This window comes from Cavia porcellus, unplaced genomic scaffold, assembly GCF_034190915.1.
Source record: "Cavia porcellus strain 051 isolate PalLab524CR breed Dunkin Hartley unplaced genomic scaffold, mCavPor4.1 scaffold_29, whole genome shotgun sequence".
NCBI lineage: Eukaryota > Metazoa > Chordata > Mammalia > Rodentia > Caviidae > Cavia > Cavia porcellus.
The window spans coordinates 20,788,211-20,800,534 of NW_026947512.1; the positions used below are offsets into that span (position 1 = coordinate 20,788,211).

The 12,324-nt window shown below is 48.3% G+C and overlaps 1 long non-coding RNA gene across 1 annotated transcript; it reads right to left on the reverse strand.

The window, feature by feature from the left end:
• Positions 1-485: 485 nt before the first annotated feature.
• LOC134473932 (uncharacterized) lies at positions 486-9,610 on the reverse strand. Its single transcript, XR_010044435.1, has 5 exons — positions 9,536-9,610; positions 8,633-8,728; positions 5,113-5,256; positions 2,324-2,467; positions 486-1,679 (listed from the first exon to the last, which is right to left on the reverse strand). It is a non-coding gene; the product is annotated as an uncharacterized LOC134473932 (long non-coding RNA).
• Positions 9,611-12,324: the final 2,714 nt, after the last annotated feature.

A 12,324-nucleotide genomic window follows, 5' to 3' on the forward strand; every position in this document is an offset into this window, starting at 1 on the left:
ATGATCAAGATGCTTTGGGCCCAAGGAGACAGGATACTTCTGGAACCTTTCTCCCCAGCCATCTTGTATGATTTTCCTGGGGCTGCTGTAACAATATACTACACATGTGGAGTTTATAATAATGGAAATGTGTTCTCTCACAGGTCTGGAGAAATCAAAAATCAAGCTGTTGGCAGGGTTGGGGGTTTTGGAAGCTCAAAGGGAGAATCAGTCACCCTCCCCATCTCTTTAATCACCCTCCCCCTCTTCTGTAGCTTCTGGAGGTGCTGCTGTCCCCAACACTCCTTGGCTTGTAGATGCACCCATCCCATCTACTCCTTTGTCTTTACACGACGTTCTCCTCTCTTCTTCTAGGCACACGGATGTTTGGGTTTAGAGCCTACCCCAAATCCAGGGTGATTTCTTCTTGAGATCTTTAATCATACCTGCAAAGGCCACCTTATTTCCAAATGAAGTCATAGTCTGAGGCTCCCACTGTGCATGGATTTTGGGAGATGTTGTTTAACCCGCTATGTCCCTTAATTCCACGCTTAGTGGGTTAGGGGTAAAAAGACCTTTACAAGGTCTGCCATCACTCCATGTCCCTCCTCTGGGTCTGTCTTTGAGGTTGGTGACTTCCCAGGGTTCAGCATTCAGCCTGCAATGATCCTGTCTGCCCTTTTGCTTGGAAAGGGTGTGTCGGAGGCATTCAGCAAGCCAGGATGAAGCAGTTCACCTAAATGCGCAACTTTGTGTTTTCTCTAGGAACTGTCTCAGCTGTTAGTCTGTGTACCTCTGTCTGCCCCTCCAACCATACACAAGCTTAGCTGTGACTCTTTCCTTGCCTCATAGCCCTTGGCCATCCCTGCCCTCCACAAACTGCAGGATTACTCTTTAGTGAATGCTGGGAAGACAAGGTGCAGGCAGCCTGGCTATCAGTCACCGTAATGCAGAGGAATCAGCAACCATTACTGTGATGAATTGCTTTCGTGCTCCTATCACAAGGAGGGCCCCAGGAGGGAAAAGTTGAATTTACACGGCACACCCCACCCTTCTGTGTTCATCTTTTCTTGGTATTTTGAAGAGAAAAGATGTCAGCATTGAATGATTAGGGTCCCTCCTTCCTTTCAGCCCTTGCCTTTTTTTTTTTCCCCCAGAGTACTGGGGAGTGGACTAGGGGCTTGGCACTAAGCTACATCTCTAGCCACTTTTATTTTTATTTAATTTGGAGACAGGGTTTTGCTAAATTGCTAAGTTGCCCAGGCTGGGCTTGAACTTGCAATCCTCCTATTCTGGCTTTCCAGAGTGCTGGGATTACAGATGGGCCACACCATGCCCAGGTTAGGGCTTCTTCTTTAGAACAAGAGGATAGCATTCAGGCAGAGGGGCAGGGAATGTTGTAATTGGAGGGTTGAGCAGTTCTCACCCCATCTGTGGGACTGCTAAGGAAAGGGCTTGGGGTCTGCTGGTAAGAGCCAATCCTGCCCAAGCAGAGCGCCAAATGGGCAAAAACACTGGGCCAGGAGCAGGGCTTGGGGGACAGAGAGAATCAGAGGCTGGGGACATGCCAAGGATCAGTAGCTTTGTGGCAGTAAGATCCAGACCCCAGCTGGATCCTTCTCAGAGCTAGGGCTTGGGGCCATAGCTCAATGGTAGAGCACTGCCTCACGTAAACGAGGCCCTGGGTTTGATGCCCAGCACTGCAGGAAAGAAGAAAAAAATTATAATTACTATTAGTTATTACTATTATTATTACAAATTACTATTATTTTGGGCTGGGTTCTGAGCAATGAACTTTGTATATTATCTAATTTAATACTTAGCACACCACTGTGAAGTAAGGGTAATTATTTGCTTTATTGATTGGAGAAATAAAGCATGGAGAGATTAGTATTTGCTGACTATCAAACAGTAAGCTGCTGGAGGTTGGATTTGAACTCAGGTTTGTCTCATCTCAGTTGGTGAGTGTTTGCAAGCACCTAGTTGGACAGCCACCTTTTCTCCTTAGTTACTGATGAGATTAAGGGACCCTGGAGATGTAAGGTGAAAAGAGGGGTGACCACAGGGTGAGGAGCAGGAGCCCCCACGTTGAGGCAATGCATGGATTTGCTCCATAAGGGAGCCCCAGTGACTGTTACTGGGCACCCCCATGGGGGTGGGGGACCCTGATTGTCCCCAGAATCAGGAAGTGACAGGTGTTGGAAATGAGGCTTGTAGAGGAAGCATGGGGTGGAATTAACTACACATCAGAGTTCCCTGCCCCAGGCCTCTCCATAGAGGGAAAGACCCCTTCCCTTTCTTAATTAACTTCCGCTCTGTCCCTGGGGCATGCAGAGCTACTCACATTGCTTGTCACTGTTCTGGGTCAGGCTTGTGCTCTATTTTAGGTGATTTTCATCTTCCTTCTCCACACTTGCTCCTATTTGCCCCTCATCACAGCCACTCACTTCAGTGCCTTAAACATGTGTCCTTTCAGGCTGCTGCCCACCTGCAGACAGAGATATATATGTGTGTTCTTGTCACGAGACCATTGCCAGAGATGCATGATTCACAAGTGTGTATTCTTAATTCACGTAACTGTGTATGCTGATTCTCACCATTTCTTTGTTCACTCGGTGGCAGTTGTTCAGGACCCATTTGTGTTGCTATGTAGGCTTTTTATAGCATGGCGCTCCATCGCACGCATGTGCCTCAGTACTAGCCATTCCTAGCTGCTTCCATCTCCCAGAGAGGTGAGGAGCTTCTTGCACACATCTGTGGTCTGTGGGCTGTGGCTCGAACAGGGATGCAGGCCACAGGGTGCATAGATGCATCCCAGGTCCTCTCAACCTCTCCCAGAACTTGCTTCCTGTATCATGCGTGGAGCATTAAACTCTGACTTTTATCTGCTGGTTACCCCTTCACTTGCCCCTGCCTTGTCCTTCCTGCTGCATCCTAAGTGAAATGTGAGACCATGTTCTACTCACACTTGTATTCTTCTCAGGTCCTAATGCACATCTTATCCATAGCTGGCATTTCGCACACTCTTTTTAATAGACCTAACTGACATCTACTTTTCCACTGGAATGCAAATTTCCCGAGGCCAAGATTCGCGGTGTCCTATGCATCTTGACTGAGCTCACAGTCTCTGATCTATTTATCCTCAACCTCACTGTAGACTTTCTAAAACATGGTTCATGACCTTTCCTGACAGGTGAAAATAGTACCCTTAATCCAAGCCAGGTATGCTGCTGTGTACCTGCCATTGAGCGCTCAGGAGGTTGAGGAAGGATCGTGAGTTCAAGACCAACCTGGACTCTGTCGAGAGACCCTGTTTCCAAAACCAAAACCAAGCCAAATAAAACAGCAAAGTAACCTGAAAGTTCAGAGATTGAGGAGTACTGTATAACTAGGTTGTGTGTGTATGTAGTTTTTTGAGACAGGGTGCTGCCATGGAGTTCAGGCTGGCCTTGATCTTGCTTTGTTGCCCAGGCTGGTCTCAAACTTGCAATGATCCTTCAGCCTCAGCCTCCAGAGTGCTGGGATTACAGGTATAAGCCACCAAGCCCTAACCTTGGTTTCCCTTCATGTGCAGTAAGAAGGTTTGGTGGCTTCTTGTTGATGGTTGGAACTTGGGAAGATCAAGACTGAGTTATGCCATCTGAGAGCTCGCTGGGTCAGCTGCTTCTTCAGGAGAAGGTGAGGGTACAGGGGAAGATGAGGCCGGGCACCCACCTAGGTGAGGCTCTACTTTTCCCTGTTTTTGGTCTTCCCTGATACAGTCTGGTTTTTCCTATTTCCAGAATGTTCATCATCGAAGACATAGATTCCCAGAGATGGAGTAGAGCTTTCCTAGGAAGATCTAGAATATCTTCCCAGCAGAAAGAGGGAGCTGGACCCTGTGGCATGTGCCTGTAATTCCAAAACTCCAGGAGGCTGAGGCACGAGGATTGCAAATTACAGCTCAGCCTGCGCAATTTAGCAAGACTGTGTCTGAAAATAGAAAGGAAGATACAGTCCAGTGTGAGGCCCATGGGATCAATCGCCAGAACTGCGGGAGGGTGGGGAGGGATAACGAAGAATGATCAAAAGCAGATTGCAGGACTGCAGTGTAACTGGGACAATGTCTGGAATTCAAGGGCGCATTATTCACGGTCATCTAGATTGGAGAGCAGATGTAGAGCAGGTGTGTGAGCCACTGTCGCCTCACAAACACAAGCATCAGGACCAACCCAGGGGACTGCATTGCCCACCTGAAGATACCTATTCAAGAGGGGTGAAGGTGCTTAGAGAATGATACGGACTTATGCATTCAGATTACCCCCAAGGAAGTCAGATGGGTACCAGGAGCAAGGCCAGGACTGGCGGAACTCAGTCAGGATGCAGGAAAAATCATTGCTGGGAGAGGTCTGGGAAGGAGAAACCTGACCTGGCAGCAAAGGTCAGTGGCTCTGGGAGGCCAGGAAGTGGGAGAGGGAGAGCATATCAGTGCTGGGATCTGGGCTCAGCCCCAAGAGATGCTAGAGGCTCAGTGCTGAGGGGCTGGTTAGGATGAGAGGTGATCAGGGTTGAAGACAGACCTACTCAGGGCTTCAGGAGCCCCAGGAGGAAGCCACCATTCCAACAGGAAGGGTTAGAACTGGCTGACCATCACTTCTGCTATATTCTACTGGCTAAAGCACTCGCAGGCCAGCCCAGATTTCCGGGTGTTGCAGAAGGTCCTACTTCTCAGTGTACCAGTGGCAGAAGGACTCCTAGCTGTCTTTATCCTCCCAGGCGTGTTGTTATACAGTCTTCCAGCTTGGTCTTGTCCCCTCCCCTATCTCCTTTCCCTGGCTGCTGGCCTGCAGCCTCCACACTCCTCTATTGCAGGCACAAACCCTCTTCTAGTCCCTACTGCTGAATTCCTGGTGCAAGCATGGTCATTCCTCTTCCAGAATCCACACCCAGTTGTCCTGCCTCACCCCTGACAGAGTCATTTGGACCCTTTTCTAACATGAACTTAATTCTGGAAAAGCTCCTCCCTCTCCATCTAACAGCACCAGCTCTCTGCTATTCTTTCCCTCTCTCTTTCTTTTTGGGTGCTGGGAAAGGAGCCCAAGGCCCCACATGATGGGCAAATGCTGTACCCCAGCCCCCAGAACCAGCTCTCACCTAGTGCTTTCCAACAGCAGCTGCTGCCGCTCTGATGAAGAGGGCTCAGCGTCCTCTTCACTCCTCAGCACGACTTCTGGACTATTCTTAATGCAGGGCTTAAAGTTGAATGATTTCATTAAAGTCTGTCAATCCAAGTGGAAGCTGAGAAGAGATACAGTTAATCATCCAAGAACGTTTATTGATTGAGATGCCCAGTCCAGTGAGGAACCAAGCATAAGGATGCATCGTGAGACTGATCTTGGATCCTGAGTGCCCTCCAAAGGTCATGTGCTGAAAGCTTGGTTCCCTTGTTGCTGTTAGAGGCAGAGGAACCGTCAGGAAGTGGGGTTTGGTGGAAGGAAGTTAGGTTGTTGGGGTTGTGGCTTTTTTAAAAAATATTTTTTCTTTTTACTGGTACCAGGGATCGAACTCACGACTACCTGCTTGCAAGGCAGGCACTTATGCCGCTGAGCTAAATTCCCAGCCCCAGGGGTTGTGGCTTTGAGAGGAGAGAGAAGAACCCTAGCTCCCTCTTCCTTCTCTGCATCCTGGTACCAGGAGACTGGTAATTTACTATACCACATGCTCCCACTATGATGTCCTGCCTTTCCATAGGCCTAAAAGTGATCTCTAAAACCACAAATCAAAATAAATGCCTTTCCCCTAGAATTTGTTTAGCTCAGCTATTTTGTCATAGCAACAGAAAGCTGATTATCACAGTGACTATCAGATACAAACAGGCAGACAGAAAGCTCCCAGAGGACAAAGATGAAGTTGCATTTGTGTCTTAGGGCCTGACGCAACAAAACTCAACAAATGCTAAATGCAAGAATGAATAAACGAATGGCTTCATGTTTATCATGGATATAAGGTTACTTCCAGAAAGCCAACTTTTCCCGGTTTAGATGAACTGTAGTTCACCTGAGTCATGTAGAAACCTCAGAGGGATTTCAGGATCAAGGATTAAAATTCTCCTTTAAAAATCCTTGGCATCTGGCCATTTGCTGATGTTGGTTCTTCCCAACCCAGATGATGATGCTCCTAACTCCAAGACTGCATGACCTCAGACCTGACTCCCAGCCTGGGCCACCCTGCATGCCCTTTGATCACAATCTTGGTAATTCAGTATCCTCTTGAAGCTATTTCTTTTCAGGGCTCTTGCTCTAACAATTTTTGACCTCAGCCTGCTGTTGCTTGGCTCCAACCTTGCTTGCTAGATTTATTTTTAGATCCTATGCTGTCAAACCAGGTGCCCTCTCCCCTATCACACATGTTTGTGCTGCTCGGGCCCCGTCCCCAAGAGTCAGCACAGGACTCCTCCTGCCCTCATGCCACAGGCCAGTTATAACACTGCCTCCCCCATTCGACTTGTACTGATTCACCTCTTCTTTCCTCAAAGTCGCAGACTCTTAGCAGTCAGATCTCTGACTTCTGGTCCCTTGAGTCAGGCTTCATTGTCTCTACTTTGATGGTTTTCATGGAGAGGAGGCTGTGCCTCGCTCATTTCTGTCACATCCTTTCATCCCCACTCCTAGCATAGGAGCATCATCATTTTATCTTCACAGCATTCCATCTTGTATGGAGTCCTCCTTCTTCTCTGTCATCCAAGAGGGGCTGTGAACAACGGGGCCCTGTCTCCACCTCTGCAGAGTTGCACAGTATAGCAGACAAGGCTGGTGGATGAGAAAACTCTACCCCCTGGCACCAGAGATGGCAAAAAAAAAAAAAAAAAAAAAAAAAGAAACAAAAACAAAAACCAGAACTGAGTCAGGGTCTGCTTTAAGACTGGCTGCATCTATGGGCAGAGTTGACCTTACATTTGAGTTTGCAAGCCATGAGGATGATGTAACTTGAACTGGTTTGTGGTCATCTCTCTAGGTCAGGGGAGGAGGTTCTTTGCTCTAGGAGAGAATGAGTCCTATCTCAAAAGAAGAAGAGATAGAACTGGGCAAGGCGGCACAAGCTGTAATCTCAGCTTTTCAGAGGATGAGGCAGGAGGATTGCAAGTTTGAGACCAGTCTGGGAAATTTACCAAAATCCCCATTTCAAAATAAAATTTTGAAAAGGAGAAACTGGGAGTGTAGATCAGGCTTTAAAGAGTTTATTCTCCAGTACTAAATAGGGAAAGAGAGAGAGAGAGAGAGAGAGAGAGAGAGAGAGAGAGAAGAGCAGACATGTTGTACTCTAACTATTTCATGGTTAAGGAAGCAGGAATACCGGGAAATAATTCACCAAGAATCCTCCCCCTAAGTGGGTAGAGCCAGGATTTGAACCCAGGCTATATGATTCTAAACCAGTCAAGCTCTGTGGCCTTGGCATGAGCCAAGATGAACATAAAGGGAAAAGAGATGAATTTACGCATTTATGAGCAAGTGTGAGAGTTGACAGCCCCCTTGGAGCTCCTGGATCTAGCTGTGCCTGGAGCCAGCTGACTCATGGCTTCAATGCATTCCCTTTCTGGTCTTAAAATAGTTTGCGGTATCAGTCACTTTCGACCCCCTGGGTTCATTTCAGGAATAATGTGTCTTTGAGAAGGAGCCCTGTTATTTCTGGGTTTGCATCTCGACACTTCCCTTTACTTAGCACCTAAGCTTGGATAAATTACTTGACCTCCCAGGCCCCTGGAGGTAAATGACTTATCCTCTCAGGCCTGGGGCTGGGACTGAGATTACATGGAAATGCACTTAACACTCTGCTAATACAATTGAAGTACTCAATAATTGCTAGAGTTCTGTGTTTCCTTTTCCCTATGTGGAGTAACTGTTCAATAAGCGTTTGTTGAATTGAATTAAAACCCTTAAGCAGCTACAGGATGCTTCCTAAATTTAAAAGCAGCTGGATGAAGCTGCCAGTTGCCAATAAGGTGGCTTCTCAGCCTGAGGGGTCCCCTTACTCTTATTTGACCATTAAAAAAATATATGATTCTGCTCTTGTTCTGTTTCCCCAGAACCTTCTCCTTACCGGCTTTCAGATCTCTCCAAGAGTGCAAATGGTGTCTGTGACAGTTATCAAGACAGGGTGGCCTGAACCCCTCTGTTTCTCTTTCCTTCCCCTTCCACTTTCCATCCATACCCACCCACTCACTGGGTCTCTCCCCTTCGTCGACAGTGCCCTAGCTCAGAGGTCTGCAGCAGCTCCCACCCAAAATGGCTAGAAACACCCACATTTAGTTGACCAAACCTCCCTTTGCCTTAAAAGTGCTTCTGGGATAATGGGCGAGGTCTTGGCAGACCCCCAAGGCTCTCCTGGGCTGCTGGCCCGTGCTGGCCCGCCCATGCCCGATGACCAGACTCGTCTCTACCTTGATATCTTAAGCTTCTGTGCCTGCTCTGGGGGCTCCCTCTGCCTCGGCACCCTGGGCCCCTCCCCCTCCCTCCTCCACCTCTTACTCATCCTTTAAGATGCTGCACATCTGAGTCTCTCTTCTGGAAATAGTCATTGAGTTCCCACCCCCACTCTGGGGGCCAAGGGCTCCTCGAATTCCCACAGCTCCGTACACGGCTCTGTCTTTTCTGATGGACAGGATCAGTTCATGTACCTGCTCTGAGGTCCTACTCCTGTCGGGATCCTCGCACCCAGCAGTGGTGTCTGGCACCCAGAGGGCCCACCCCCGCTTGTAGACAACACCAAAGCTCTGTGAAGGGACCAGAAAAGAGAAAGGAGACACAGCTTTTCTTTGCTATTCTCCCCCCACCTCAGATTCAATTCCTGATTCTCATTTAGTTCCTCGCTTGGTTTTCTTTCTTCCAATATTGAAGCCAGTGTTTCTCTTAAAGGCAAATATAGTGGACTTAAGATGTAATTACTGGGGACAAAGAGGGCATTTTCTCACCTTATAAAGTGGCCAGAGGTCTCATTTCCTGGTTTTACAAGGAGAGAAAGCTCCACCAGTAGTGGGAAAGGCGAGAATTTTCTCCGGATTCTGTGTGGTTGTAGGATTGCTTGTGTTTTTGTGTAATCCTCCACACAGCTTTGCATGCATGATACATGAAGAGGTAACCTTTGGCTACCTCAAAATACTCCCGTCTCAGTGTTTAAAAGGATGAAGTTATTTCATTACAACTAAATATAGGCAGTGAGTCTGCACTGATGCATAACTTAGGCAAATACATGTAAATCCCTTGCAGACGGGGATCCCAGGCCCATCCCTGAGTTACTAAGTCTGAGGCTTCTAGCTTCTAGCTCTCCTCCTCCCCCTGCTGCTGACCTTGAGCCCCAGGACTGCATGATTTGGTGGGTTGCAGGCCTAGATGCAACCCTGGGGCAGGCAGGAGGTGAGACCCGGGAGGTGGCAGGCAGGACTTTGTGGGAGGTTGTGCTGGGCAGGAGTCCAGCTGCTCTGAGGCACTGCGGGAGTTTCATTCCTCTATAATTCTCATTTTTACCCCCCTCTCCAATCTGTTTCTCATTAAAAAGAGATGTGTTCTTCTTTCTGCCTTACCTCCCGCCTGGCTCCCTTAGCTCTGTCTTGGGTCCAACCCGGGGACCCGGGGACCCGGCTGCATCTGCTCTTGCTTAAGGCACAGACTAATTCAAACCCGAGAGGCATTGTGGGCTGCCCCCCTCCACCTCTCCCCAGATGGAAAATTTGGCCTCAGCCTGCCCTTGACTGGAAAAAGCAGGGTCAGCTTGTCAAAGCAGAACAGGATTGTTAGCTAGCGTTCCTCTTTTGGAGGGCTATTAAGTAGGCATGGCTCTGGAGAGCTTACCGGGACTTGACTAGCCTCTGCCAGCCATGTGGGAGGCAGGTTCTGCAGCAGGTGTCGCCCTGACAGTGCCAGGGAGCTTTATGAGAGAGGCACGAAAGCCTGGGTGCCGGGTAGCCATGCAAGGGATGCGTGCAAGTGACATGAGCTAAAGCAGGCTAAAGGGACATGACTTTTCCTCCTTTACTTTTTGCTTTTCTTACTACTGAGGATTGAACGGAAGGCCTTCACACTGAGCTATAGCCCCACCCTTTTAATTTTTCATTTTGAGTGAAGGTCCTACTAAGTTGTTAGGCCTCAGCCTCCCAGAGTGCTGGGACTGCAGGGTTCGCTTCTATACCCAGTTTAAAGAGCCTTGTTCTGGCAGGGCTGCTGCTTTGCAGAGGATGCTGGGGCCAAGCTCACTGCTTCCTCTTCCTGTTCCTCCTGTTCCCTGGTTGTAGAGGAAGCAGACATGTAGCTGTGAAGCGGAGACCCTGCTCTGCACTGTACTGACTGATTCCTGGAGCTTGTGGCTGATTCCCAGCACTCACATGTTAGGGACTGAAGGTGATTTGCTCTCGAATACCGGGGAATGAACCCACAGCGTTTGTACTAAGATATTTTTGGTTTTTCATTTTTTTTTTTTATTGATTGATGGGGGTAGGGTGTGTGGTGGGGCAGTGTTGAGATAGGATCTCATTATATACCTTAGGCTGGCCTTGAACTCACTATGTAGCCCAAAATGGCTTTGCACTCACAGTGATCCTCCAGCCTCAGCCTCCCAAAAGCTGGGATTATAGGTGTGCAACACTATCCTGTTTTTTTTTTTCTTTAATTAAAACAGGGTCTCAGCCAAGTGTGGTATTGCACTCCTGTAACCCCAGCACTTGGGAGGCTGAGGCAGGAGGATTGTTACAAGTTTGAGGTCAGCCTGGGCTACAAAGTAAGCCCAACACCACCCTGAATGGCATAGGGAGACCCTGTCTCAAAAATCCAAAAAAGAAAAAAAAAAATGTGTTGGAGAGGGTGCTGAGGATTTAGCTCAGCGGCTCAAGCACTTGCTTGATAAGTGCAAGGTCATGAGTTTGAACTCCGGCACACACACACACACACACAAAAGACAAAACAACAACAAAAAGCCAGAGTCTTGCTAAATTGCTAAATTGGCCAGGTTAGGCTTGAGCTTTCAAACCTCCTGCTGCAGCTTCTGAGTGCTGGAATTAAAGGTGTGCACTACAGGCCCAGCAGAGGATGTCTCTTTCTAAGGAGTGGTGGCCACGCATCCCAGTCTGTGTTGCTATTTTAAGAACCTGGATTTTCTTGAGATTGGTGGAGCCAAGGATCTGGCCTAAAAGCTACACATACAGGAGAATGGAAGAAAGGAGTCTGCAGAGGAGTCATCTGGACTTGGGGCCAGAGAGGGTATGTGTGTGTGGGATGGTTGTGAAGAAAGAGGTCAAATCTCAGCGACCAAAACCTGATCTGGGAAGAGGAAAAAGAAACGGAGGCTGCTGGCAGATTCCTCCCCCACTGGGGTTCTGTCCGTGATCTTCTGGTTGCTGCAGGCTGTGCCGAGTTTCTGGGCTACCTTTAGAGAACTGGCAGGAAGTTGCTCTCTTGGCTTTGCACGCAGGGAAATGACAGCAACAGCATGGCAGAGATGATTATGGTCCCTAGATGAACATCTGGTCTTTTCCTTTAACTCAGCCTAAAACTCAGCCTCAGGCAGACACATGGCTCCTCACTTAAGACTACATTTCCCAGCTTCCCATGCAACTATAGCTGGGCTTTTCAGCCAATGAGAATGAGGGGATGTGTGCCCCTTTTTGGGCGGTACCCATGGGGGAGGCCTATTGCTCTACCCAGCTTTTTCTCCTCACTAGCTAGACTGCTCCTGTAAGGGCAGGAGCCAAAACAATCATCCTAGGCCTCAAGATGGAAGCCACACGTTGGTGATAGAAAAGTTCAAGATAGGGTGATTCTGGGCCTCTGGTGCTAGGAAAGTGTCTAAGTTAATTTTGGGCTGCTTCTACAAGGCCCATTACTGAGAGGAAATACAAATAAAACGAGGAAAACTTTCTCTCGTTTAAGTCACTATTATTATGGCCTTTGGTACAACACCTGAATGTGTATCTTAATAGAACAAAGAACAGCCAACAGTTACAGAGATCTCACTGTGTGTCAGTATGAGGGTCCTGGCCTGAGACCACTGGTCTCCTACTCATGGGTACAACGACAGAATAAAAGACAACAGATATGTTTTGGTTACAAGGGACACCAGGATGGTTAAAGCCCAAGTTGGGCTAGGACCACTAGGAACGATGTCCTTGGCCTATATTAGGTGAGTAGCACGATTGAGGGGTGTGCTGGTGGGCTGCAGGAAGTGACGGGGTAGAGGGGAGCTGCCGACTTGGTTTAGGTTTAAAAATTGAGGTGCATTGCATTTTTGGAGAAGCACACAGGAACAGATCTCAGTTAATAATAATCCGGCTACCTGGTAACTAGACCACTGAGCTGGAATTTTCAGGAGGCCATCCTGGGT